Source organism: Eretmochelys imbricata, chromosome 8, assembly GCF_965152235.1.
Source record: "Eretmochelys imbricata isolate rEreImb1 chromosome 8, rEreImb1.hap1, whole genome shotgun sequence".
Taxonomy (NCBI): Eukaryota; Metazoa; Chordata; order Testudines; family Cheloniidae; genus Eretmochelys; species Eretmochelys imbricata.
The window spans coordinates 93,030,595-93,043,650 of NC_135579.1; the positions used below are offsets into that span (position 1 = coordinate 93,030,595).

At 41.5% G+C, this 13,056-nt stretch overlaps 1 protein-coding gene across 9 annotated transcripts in view; it reads right to left on the bottom strand.

Annotated features, from left to right (window-relative positions):
* The window catches only part of FGGY (FGGY carbohydrate kinase domain containing), a 261,928-nt gene that overhangs the window by 102,389 nt on the left and 146,483 nt on the right, over positions 1-13,056 (bottom strand). The window lies entirely within an intron of this gene.

Consider the following 13,056-nt stretch of genomic DNA (forward strand, 5'->3'; position numbering starts at 1 on the left):
ATTGATCCATTAAACTGAAAAATAAAGTAGGTCTACAGTTCGTGAGACTGAAAGACAGCTAATTTACATGTATGCCGCCTACATTCCTGGCAAAAGAAGAAGAGAAAAAACTAAAGTACTGCCTGTTATTTATTTATTAGGCATGCACAGGATCTATCCAAACCCTGAGGGAAACAACGGAGCTTTGGTTAACTGGATTTGGGTTAAATAGTGCAGCATAACCATCTTTTTATGGATGGAGCATTACTTAGACGTATGTGAGTTAGCCATGTGTAGATGGTTTAGTAAGTAAGTGTAGCCCATTCAGACATGAATTCAGCTTCCTGTCCCCATCCTTTCACCTGCAAATAACGAAGATACATTTTCACAGCATTTTAACACAGTTTCCTGGCATCTTATAGTACATCATCATCATCAATGTTCTCTCTGAATATTATGGGTCAACAAATGGCATCAATACATTTGACTGGTGTTTGTTGAAATCATACGTTATGTGACTTTGTTGGATATTGGGTAGTGCAAGTCTCTATTTGGGGTGCATTTATAATTTATCACATATTAATTATGGATTATTACTAAAACGATTGCTTTCTGTTATTGCTTTTTTATTAATAATGCAGGTGAGAGCAGCTCTCCTTTGAAGTATTATTTAATTACACTTTTTTCAAATCCAAAAGAAATAAACTTAATCAGCTATTGAAAGAACCTTTTGAATCCTTCACCTAAGCTTCTGATGTCTGCACAACCTCATTTCCCACAAAAAGACTTCCAATTATTTTATGTATTTATGTGGCTCACAAAATGAGGAGAGCTTAAAGAGGCTAGGACTTTTCAGCTTGGAAAAGAGGAGACTAAGGGGGGATATGATAGAGGTATATAAAATCATGAGTGGTGTGGAGAAAGTGAATAAGGAAAAGTTATTTACTTGTTCCCATAATATAAGAACTAGGGGCCACCAAATGAAATTAATGGGTAGCAGATTTAAAACAAATAAAAGGAAGTTCTTCTTCACTCAGCGCACAGTCAACCTGTGGAACTCCTTGCCTGAGGAGGTTGTGAAGGCTAGGACTATAATTAGGGTTTAAAAGAGAACTGGATAAATTCATGGAGGTTAAGTCCATTAATGGCTATTAGCCAGAATGCGTAACGAATGGTTACCCTATCCTATCCCTAGCCTCTGTTTGTCAGAGGGTGGGGATGGATGGCAAGAGAGAGATCACTTGATCATTACCTGTTAGGTTCACTCCCTCTGGGGCACCTGGCATTGGCCACTGTTGGTAGACAGGATACTGGGCTGGATGGACCTTTGGTCTGACCCAGTATGGACATTCTTATGTTCTTATGTGAACAACTGATAACAGATAAGCTGACTGTTACATCCACATGGAGTCCCATTGAATTCATAAGGGCTCTGCCAGGGAGCAGCAATTGCAGGACTGGGTCTGATTTCTGACATGACAATGAAAGGAGAACAAAACTACGGAAAGGGGTTGAGGCAGGAAGATAAGGTGACCAGCTGTCCTGATTGTATAGGGACAGTCCAGACATTTGGGGCTTTGGCTTATTTAGGGTCCTATTACCCCCCCATCCCGATTTTTCACACCTGCTGTCTGGTCAGCCTACAGGAAGGAGTAAGGTTGCAGCAAGAGATAAATGCCTCCACTCAGTTATCTTTTTTCCTCAAAGAGGCATATTTCTCCAGAAACACTTTCCCCACTATTCTCTCACACTCTATTCCTTCCTTATATTGTTTAAAAGTTAAAATGCTACTGTGGTAATTGCCGTAGGCAAGGTTTTGCTAAGAGTGTTGATTTAAACTTTCACTGTCTACTAAATATGAAAATGAGAAGTATAGGAAGCTCCTGAATTTCATTTTTAACAGGAAGAGAAAGTTTAAGTTGGCATAATATGAACTAAAACACAACTTACAGTTACAGCATGAAGAAAGAAAGAAAGAAAGAAAGAAAGAAAGAAAGAAAGAAAGAATGTAATCATACCTGTCAGATATAGAAGGAACAAATACCCCCCAAAAAATAAAAAATGAAGACTACATCTATAGACAAACATTAGTTCCAAGAGAGTAGTTTAAATCCAGCCTGCTTTCTTATGAATTAAGTTGTTTGCTTGGTCTACAGGGGAAAGTCTATTCAGCCTAGTTCCTGTTCATGACACCAAACAGTTAAGCAGAGCCTCCCTACTTTCAGCTGATGCAGGTTCATGAGAGCGTGACAGTAAGTTAAATCTTCCCTCTCCACTTCCAGTGTCTTTACCAGCATGACAGAGCCTACCAGGAGACAATCCCTCTGAAGAATTCTCTCTCAAACTTGTTCCTGCTGACTCACAGATTATAAAGCAGTGCCTGAGGTTTTCAGGGACGAGTCACCATAGAGTACCTCTTTGTATGGTGCCAACTTCATCCCCTTTCTAGTTGTTACAGCTCTGGGATGGACTGAAATTGCAGGAAGCCAAAGAAACGTTGGCATTTTTGGAGCACTACTCACTTGTAAATTCTGTGGATTTTGACAGTATAGAACTCTTGAGTATCCTGTGATTCAGGCCTTCAGAATGTTTTTGAAATTGCAGCTTATTGTAACTTATTGTGCGGGGGAACGGGGAGGGAACATGTAAATAGGATCACCTATTTTGAGAAAACTTTGTTTTTTACTCACTATTCTTTATCATGTGCAAAGCTCAGAATTTAAGGTTCTTGTGATTTTTTGGTTCTGTGAGCAGATAGCAGAATCCAGTGGATTGAGATCAGAGATGCCTGGAATGAAGGAACGTGCTTCTCTTCCATTCACCTTCAAGGAAGCCCCTCAATGTGTTCTGTGGTGTTGGGCCTCCATAGCCTTAGAAAAGATGGGAAAGGGGCCGGGCCGGTGGAATGGCAACTCCCTGGAGCACCAGTTATTACTAGTTCAATTCACCCAACCTAGAATGGAAACTCCATCTCCAGAGGAAAAGAAGGTCAGGTTACCTGACAGCAGAGGAACCTGGGAAACTCAACTCCTGAACAATAGCTCCTATGGAATGGGAGGCTCAGAGTGGTGATGTGGTCAGGAAGCAGTATGAAGACAAATATCAGAGGGGTAGCCGTGTTAGTCTGTATCCACAAAAATAACAAGAAGTCCGGTGGCACCTTAAAGACTAACAGATTTATTTGGGCATAACCTTTCGTGGGTTAAAAAACAATTCTTTAGATGCATGGCATGAAAATTACAGATGCAGGCATTATTATACTGACACATGAAGAGAAGGGAGTTACCTTACAAGTGGAGAACCGGTGTTGACAGGGCCAATTCAGTCAGGCTGGATGTGGTCCACTTTCAACAACTGATGAGATGTCAATACCAAGAGAGGGAAAATTGCTTTTGTAGTGAGCCAGCCATTCCCAGTCCCTATTCAAGCCCAAATTAATGGTGTTAAATTTGCAAATGAATTGTAGCTCTGCAGTTTCTCTGCAGGGTCTGAGGAGAGAATCCATATAGCCAGATAATCCTGCTCTAAGACTGCCAATGCCTGAGATGATGGGGCATCCACGGTTTGCAGGTTTATGGATCTTGGGTAGCAGATAGAATACCCCTGGTCTCGGTTCTAGGGATGTGTCTGTGTAGATTCCTGTGCTATAGCAGGGAGTTTCTTGAGCAGATGGTGTAGTTCCTTGAGCAGATGGTGTAGACCCTACGCTACCAGCACTCCTAGCTATCTTTGAGACACCACCGACTTCCTGAGGAAACTACAATGCATTGGTGATCTTCCTGAAAACACCATCCTGACCACCATGGACGTAGAAGCTCTTTACACCAATATTCCACACGAAGATGGACCACAAGTTGTCAGGAACAGTATCTCTGATGAGGCCATGGCACACCTGGTGGCTGAGCTTTGTGGCTTTGTCCTCACCCACAACCATTTCAGTTTTGGGGATAATTTGTACCTTCAAGTCAGCGGCACTGCTATGGATACCCGCATGGCCCCACAGTATGCCAACATTTTTATGTCTGACTTAGAACAACACTTCCTCAGCTCTCGTCCCCTAGAGCCCCTCCTCTACTTGCACTACATTGATAACATCTTCATCATATGGACCCATGGGAAGGAGGCCCTTGAAGAATTTCACCTGAATTTCAACAATTTCCACCTCACCATCAACCTCAGCCTGGACCAGTCCACAGAAGAGATCCACTTCTTGGACACTACAGTGCAAATAAGTGATGGTCACATAAACATCACCCTATACCGGAAACCTACTGACCACTATACTTACCTCCACGCCTCCAGCTTCCATCCAGGACACATCACACGATCCATTGTCTACAGCCAAGCCCTAAGATACAACCGAATTTGCTCCAATCCCTCAGACAGAGACAAACACCTACAAGATCTTTATCAAGCATTCTTAAAACTACAATACCCACCTGGGGAAGTGAGGAAACAGACTGACAGAGTGAGACAGGTACCCAGAAGTCACTTACTACAGGAGAGGCCCAACAAAGAAAATAAAAGACCACCACTGACCATCAGTTCAGCCCCCAGCTAAAACCTCTCCAGCACATCATCAGTGGTCTACAACCTATCCTGGAAAATGATCCCTCATTCTCACAGATTTTGGGAGGCAGGCCAGTCCTCGCTTACAGAGAGCCCCCCACCCTGAAGCAAATACTCAGCAGCAACTACACACCACACCACAGAAACACTAACCCAGGAACCTATCCCTGCAACAAACCCCGTTGTCTACTTTGACCCATATCTACTCTAGCAACACCATCAGAGGACCCAACCACATCAGCCACACCATCAGGGGCTCATTCACCTCCACATCTACTAATGTGATATATGCCAGCAATGCCCCTCTGCCATGTAAACGGGCCAAACCGGACAGTTTCTACATAAAAGAATAAATGGACACAAATCAGACATCAGGAATGGTAACATACAAAAGCCAGTAGGAGAACACTTCAACCTCCCTGGACATTCTATAATAGATTTAAAAGTAGCCATACTTCAACAAAAAAACTTCAAAAACAGACTTCAAAGAGAAACTGCAGAGCTACAATTCATTTGCAAATTTAACACCATTAATTTGGGCTTGAATAGGGACTGGGAGTGGCTGGCTCACTACAAAAGCAATTTTCCCTCTCTTGGTATTGACACCTCCTCCTCAATTATTGGGGGTGGACCACATCCAGCCTGACTGAACTGGCCCTGTCAACACCAGTTCTCCACTTGTAAGGTAACTCCCTTCTCTTCATGTGTCAGTATAATAATGCCTGCATCTGTAAGTTTTACTCCATGCATCTGAAGAAGTCAGTTTTTTACCCACGAACACTCATGCCCAAATAAATCTGTTAGTCTTTAAGGTGCCACCGGACTCCTTGTTGTTTTTATGAAGAGGCTCTGTATAGTGGCCCTGTCCTCGACTGAATCTGGGGTGGGGGGAATTTTCTTCCCTTTTTGAGAATGGGAGGCATAAGAACAGAACTTCTCCTCCACCAGGTATAAGAATGAAGAGGAAACTCCATGAATGCGAACTGATAGTGTCCTTGCCCTTGTGTAAAAAAAACAATGCAAGGAAGAATGTAGCTCTCCATCTTTATTCAGCAGTACGGGTCTCTTCCCTATTTATGGTTTTTTTGTTAAGGTACCATTGCTGGTAGTGTGTCAGCTGTGTATTCCTTCCTATATGTCCACAAGCAAACTGAAAATCCAAAGGGTCCCCTTTTCAAACAAAGGCATGTAAGCTGCACCCAACAAAATACAGGTAATAGCGAACAAACAATTATATGTCTGGTCATGCAATTACCCATTTGGCATACATAAATGTATATTGCTTCTCTTTTTTCTGACACCAGTGTCCCATTCTAATGTAAGTGTCATCCCTCTGTCAAGTGGCAGCTGATGGCTGGGTTGGCTTCCCAGTGGAGGAAAAATCAGTGATGCAGAGTCTGGCTATCCTCAGTGTAACTTGCTTTGTTTACACATATACAACAGTCCTGAAATGAGGTGCTCAAACAACAAGCAGGGCAAAACCTTCTTTCAGGAATCTCAGCCCAACACCAATGCCCAGTTTCCAGGAGCAACTCTGCCTCAAGAATTAACTCTAATCAGAGACTATGGAAGAGAACATGTTCTCCTGACACTCCCTCTGCATAACCCAAACAAAAACAGCAGCATTTCTTTCCAAGAGACAAACTTGGTTGCAAGAACTTAGAACAAGAATTTAGAAGAATACGTGTAACAGCACCACCTGGAGATGTGTGCAATAACCATATTTCTGCATATGGAAGTAGGTGCTTGAAAAGCAATGACACATTTATCCACCTACCATTTTCACGCTCAAATAACCAGTAGAAAAATCTCTGTTACTCACTTGAATGCGTGAAGGCGCACAACTTAGGATTTGTCTACATGGCGCCGGCATAGCACAGTCAAGGGGTGTAAAATACTCTAATGCACTGCACTGTAACTGCCCCACGTAGACCCTGCTTGTGTGCGCTAAGAAGGTACATTAATGCAAATTGGGTACCTTTTAGAGCGCACCAGGATGGGACAGTTAGCATGTAAGCAAGCTTTACAAATCAAACCCCTCTGGTGCCCTTTGCCACATGGTGTAGATAAGCCCTTAGACACCTGTGTTTGAAAATTTAGCTCCAAGCTTTTTTAACTTGTACATAGTGAGAAAACAGCTTCAGTCACTGAGGGTGCGAGCTCTCTTGCGTATGCCCAAAGCTGTATTTATTCTCAGTCTAAGAGCAAGTGCTGCAAATGAAATAACTTTGGATGGCATGACTTTTAGAAAAACAACTACCCTGCTTTGCTCTTCTGTGGATCCTTCTATTCAAGGATCCCAAAGGCAGTGTGCCAAAGCAGTGAGCCAAAGTGTCCAAGGCTATGCATCAAAGCACTGAGGTTAAAAAACTCCAAAGCTCTGAAGTTGAGTGCCAAAATGCCAAGGAAGGGCTGCAGTGTGCCAGGCTTTGCACTGAAACACAGAGGCATAGTTTCACACTGATGAGCCCAAGCACCGCAGCACTTAAAAAATAGGCAGGGAGCACCGGGGGAAAAAAAAAAAAAAGCTTTCGCGTCAACTCAAAAACCATCTGAGAATCAGCTGGACACGGTTAAAAATGACAGAAAGTGACCGTGGAGACAGGCTGATGCAGTGCTGAAATCGTGGAGGACTGGGCATTCCTCCATTGACCACAGTCACGAAGGAATTGGGTGAAGCATTTGGAGGATGGGATTTATATACAGGAAAGCATAATGGCCAGTAGGGATCCTGGCTCACGTTATACCCTGCAGGGTCAAAAATCTAAGAGATGAATGAATTCTCCCAGTCTCAGTATAGGCTGGTGAAACCCAGGATGATCCCTTCGAAGAAGTATTACTATTGTATTTACAGATGAGGAAACAGAGGCTGAGATAAGTTAAGTAACCTGCCCAAAGGAAGCTTGGAGTAATGTCAAGGATAAAACTAAAATCTCCAGGTTTCCCAGTCCTATGTTTTAACCACAAGACCCCATTCCTTTCCTAAAATCCTACGTAGATGATGACATTGGTGTTATGCAACAATCATCTTTATAAACATGTTAATTTCAGGACTTAAAGTCTATGGATACTATCTGTGATAAATAGGTTACATACAAAAGATGCTGGTCTTTATTTCATGGACCCAGTTACCTGACATGGGTCCAGATTACAAAGGATTAATATCTCTCTTACGTTTCCCTTGATTCCAGGAGCTACTGTTAAGTATCCCTCTCTAAGCATTCTTTTCCCCCAGTGGTCTAGTTTATCTGGGAGAAGTCAGCTCTCTTGGAAAATCTGGTTTTCAGTGAAGTCCTGCTCTTCATGCTATTCTATAGCTGGGTTGAAAAGCGGACGAGTGACTTGCGCAAGGTCCAGATTTTCAGAGGTATTTAAGCACCTAGCAGGATTTTCTACAGCACCTGACCAGGTTAGGCACCTCACACTGAAATCAATAAGACTTAGGACCCTAACCAGCTTAGGTGCTTTTGAAAATCCCACTAAGTGCTTATGTGCATCTTTAGGTACCTAAACACCTTTGAATATCTGACCACAGGTTTCTATTTACAGCTGGTTCTTAAAATATTGGGAAATAGGATTGTATAATCTTTCAGCAGACAGAAGGACTATGTTTCAGAGTGTTAAGTTTGGTTTGAAGATAAATATAGTAAAATCAGCGTGTAGCTCTATCACAGATGAAGAGACAATAAACTTCTATTTATAAAGTATCACTACAATATGTCAACATCAAAACACAAGTTACTACACCAACAGACATAACTATTCTACAATATCGACAATATTTTCTTCTCTGAGACAAATGCACCATCCTCTGGGGGGTAAGAGGTGGATGGGAAAGGTTAGGCATAAATTATTACGATACAATACAAAATTATTTGGTCCCTTAAGTAGCCCCTGAAGTAGGAGATGGTGGTGAAAATTTATCAAGCTTCCCTGTCCTCCCACCCCCCACCAATAGATTGTACAATTCAATACCTAAATTTTCATGTACTACAGTCCTTTTAATAGAATTGCTAATGTCTTTCTAGGTTTTAGAATGTCACAAAAAGATGCTCATCATGCAATCTCACCACAGCAGATAAGTGCTAGTGCCTTTGGGGGTTTTTGATGCAAGCTGTCTTCTACTGTTCGTTTGCAGTGGGCACATTAATGGGGTCAATAAAGTTTGCAGCAACTCTACGTACGAATCTACACCTTCAACAATGTGATCAGTAAATTCTAGACATGCAGAAGTGACCACAGGAGCCTATTGTGTGGATTCCCTGCAAAGTCAAACTGCTCTAGGTAATGTAAAGGGTCAGAAGGCTGGTACTTTCACAGCAGAAACCACCACTTGATGTGGGAAAGATTCATGGGAGATCCTAAAGCCCAGCAGTGAAGGGTCTCTTTTCAACAAGGTCGCATGTCAAGCTAGAAGGAAACTAAAAGGAGCGTATTACATGAAACCACCAGCAACACTGTGGATACATTAAATATCTTGCCCTTTAAAAATACATTTTATAATATGTGCTAGTTCAGAACATACAGTAATTTCCACAAATTCTTTTCAATGTCCTGAAAGTTAAGGGCACTTGAAAAAAACTTGTATATTCCAGTCATAACTATCCAGCTATAGTTTCCTCTCATTGGATGTAATATTGTTCTCATCAGAGATTAGAAAAACATGTTGTGTTTGCCTATTCTACATTCAGTAGCAACAATTCGCTTCTGTAAACAATAAAAGAAGGCTCCGCTAATTTTCCTCTGTTTTTTGTTTTGTTTGACAACAAAATGACTATTACCGTTTAGTGCTGATAAGATTTTAAGCAAATCGCATTAAACGTGTTTAAGTAAAATGCCAGTCTCTCTCTTTCTGTGGGATTGGGGTGGCATTAAACTACAGTAAGTTCACATAAGAATTTAGGAGAAACAAACCTTGAATAGAGGTCTGGAGTTCTGGCTACATTGTGCGCTAGAGCAAATGGGAAATTCTATTAGGGGAATTTGATTTACTTAAGAAGAACTTGACAGTGTCCCATTTCTTGTCTCCTCCTTATTGCTTTCTAGGTTGGTTTTACGATCTCCAGAGCTCCTGGGTTTGCACTGATACTTTGACCTACTGCCTGTTCCCCTACTTGGGTCAAGCATAACTTTTACTGTATGCATATAAGTAAGGCCCTACTTAACTTGCGATACCGCGGAAATGGCAGATTCCGCCATATTAGGCTTCCGCTGCAATTTTGACTGTGGGAACCCCTGCTCTCAGCCCCAGGTTGCCATCACACAAAAGTAACAATGGACTTTACTACCGCAAATAATAAGGTCCATTATTAGTTCCCCACAATTTTCCATGCCTTGTCCGCAACTCAGCTGCAAGTTTTTGACCATCACCCTGCAATTCAAGGAGGGCCTTACATACGGGAGAGAGAAGGTGGGTGAGGTAATATCTTTTATTGGGCCAAGGCCTATGGGTTGACGAGACTCTTCTACCAACAGAACTTGGTCCAATAAAAGATATTACCTCACCCACCTGTATCTCATACCCTAGGACCAACACGACTACAACAACACTGCAAACTATATGCATGCAGGATCTTTGGCAAACACCTGCTCAGGAATTTATTCCGTTTGTTGAAGTCGATGGGAGCTGAGGACGTTCAGCACCTTGCAGCAGGATTGTGTCCTGCAGAAATAGCATAAATGCAGACAGAATTAAAGGGCACATAGGGCCTGATCATGTTCACATTGCACTCAATGGCAGAACTTCCATTTACTTCTATGGAACCAAGTCTATATACAGTAGATTCTATTTCCCTACTTAAAATCAATACGGGCACCAACAAAGTAACCAAGAGTCTTGCACACTACAAGATAGTGCTATTATTGGGGGTTCGCAGTCCTACAGTCCAGCTGAAGTTTGCGGCAGGGAGGCAAAGTGTCAACTGAGGGGTAGCTAGATCCAGGCAGTGCTGAAGGCCTTAAATAAGTGAAATAAAGAAAGGGACAGCTGAGGTCATCCCAACTGCTTTATCCAACCTTCTCCCCAGCCAAACAATGCAATCAGCCTGTGTGCTCAGCCTGCACACCCTCTGAGAAAAAATAGCTCATGAACTGTGATGCCATTCCAGAGAATTGAAGTTTCTGGCTCTGTAACCCAATTCCTGGAAGTACGTTGTCCAGGAGCAGCACTTCTGGGAATGACAGTAATAAAAATGGGAAGGCCAGGAAAGAATTTCTCCCCAGAGCATATCGCATGGACCTTAGAATGGCTGTTTCTGAAGCACTGAGCTGAAACCATCCATTAAGATCTAATGGGCATAGCCCACAAGATCAATTTCCTTCAGTTGCAGAGGAGCAGTCATTGGTACACTTCATCTCCTTCCTCCATGTTTCTGTTAACACAGAGGGCTCCTTACTCCCTCTTCCTTCTTTCATGCATCCACACAGGGACAGCCAGTATATAACCCTGAGACCTTAACACAGGGCTAAATTCAATAAGCTCAACAGTTTTGGGGTTCTTTTTGTTTAAAAGCTCATTTAGATAAAACTTGTAGGAGTGGCCATAGCTTCCCGATCACTTCGGCAAGGATCTGATACCATTACTCACACTGAATAACATTTTATTCCTCGGATAGCCCCATTAAAAGCAAGGTAACTGCATAAGGAGCAAAATACTATGCATTGTGAGCAAAGGTATCAGAATTTGGCTCTAAGTAACTCTTACACTCGCACCCGATATGTGGCGTGTATGAGCATTTTATCCGTATGTGCTGCTTTTATGGGAAGCGTTGAGGTTCCATCACACAATTTCTTTTAAATACTATGGGCCAGGTTCTGTCTCTCTGCCTCCTAGGGAGTAGCACACTACTCCAGCAGTAGTCCTACTGAAGTCAATGGAACCACTTACAGAGCACTGTGTTCCTCTGTTTGAATGAGAAAAACAGATTCCAATTTCCTCTGTAGTTCATCCGTGAACGCCCGGTTTCAAAGAAAAGAGAAATGTAAACATTATTATATTTGAAATTTAAGATTTTAGCCCTTCTAAGTTCTGATACTTGTGTTGCTCATTTTTATGTGGTTTCCATCATTACAACCATGCCCTTTTTATTGAAGGTTACTTTATCATTTGAAACATGCATGTTTAGTTACTTAAAATGGTAAATTGCTTTGCACTGTCCTTGAAATGCACCATATAAATATTGTATTTGATCCTTAGCTTACACTTCATAAATAATTTATTTAAAAAATATTCTTCCATGAGACCATCAGCTGCTGAGGTGTTCAGTTTTTCTGGTCAAACATTTATTTACAGCATGTGTTCTTTTAGCTTAGTAACGATCTGCTAAAAGCTACATCTGGTCGGAGTTATAGGAATTGTATTTATGCTAAAAATCTCAAAATACTAAATGCTCAAATCTGTTAACAGGGTTTATACCATAGTATAAATGTTTTAATGAGCAGTGGAGATGTTGAAAGCTATACAGGGGAGGCTTTCATAGAGGCCTGAATGTTACTTAAAGCATCCATTTGTGACTACTGGAAAGATTTACAGATTGCATTGCTGCTATCAAGTCATTCCTAAATTATTTCTATTTCATGTTACTACACTGCAACTGTTGTAGAAACTTGTTCAAAGTGCCAGACATTTAAAAAAAATCTAGAGGAAATTTCAGATGATTAACTTTGATGAATGGACATATTTTAATTCGTGTACCATAATATTCTTGTTAATGACATGTCTGCTTAGGACATCCATTAAAAGTCCATTAACTTAACAGAGAAAGTCTAATAAAGTTACCCTGTAAATTTTCTGGTAAATTAACATTATGGATTTTTAATGAATATTTGCTGTAGATATTGTTACAAGGCTAACATTCTAATTAAACTTAGGCCCTGAGCAAGTAAAACAGCCCCATGAAGACACTACAAAGCAGAGAAAGGTCTTTCTCAAAAGCTTTCATAAGCATGGTTGGTGCTGGTCACAAAATATGGTAACAATAGCTTAAGCCATTATCATTATCTTCACTGGCACAGTGGCTGGTGCCCCAGTGTCAGAAGCTTACTGAACAAATTCAAGAGCTAAGGTTCCCATATTCTTCTGTGCCTGCTATAGAAATAGCTCAATTTTAGGATGGACATTTTGAAACCATTTGGCCCTGATTTTCAGGAGTGCGGCCACAACTCCAGGTGAAGTTGATGGGAGAGGTCAGTAGGTATCATCTTTGAAAAAATCAAGACCTGCCACTATGTCTCTCAAGAGCGGAATAGTTTAGTGGAAATTAGTGAACGTTTGAACATTTTGACCTACATGATTTTGTTAAAGCCACAAGGAAAGTTGGTATCAGTCCTGGAATTTTCAGGAGTGAGCAATTCCTGTGCTCATGCTTCTCCTCATCTCAAGTACATCAAGTACATCAGCAAATGATATCAAACCATCAAACAATGCTGACTGGCCAATGTGATGATGTCATGCTTTTCAGAATAGCTTTCCCAAAGTGATTCTTCCAGCAACATTAATAATTCTGTATC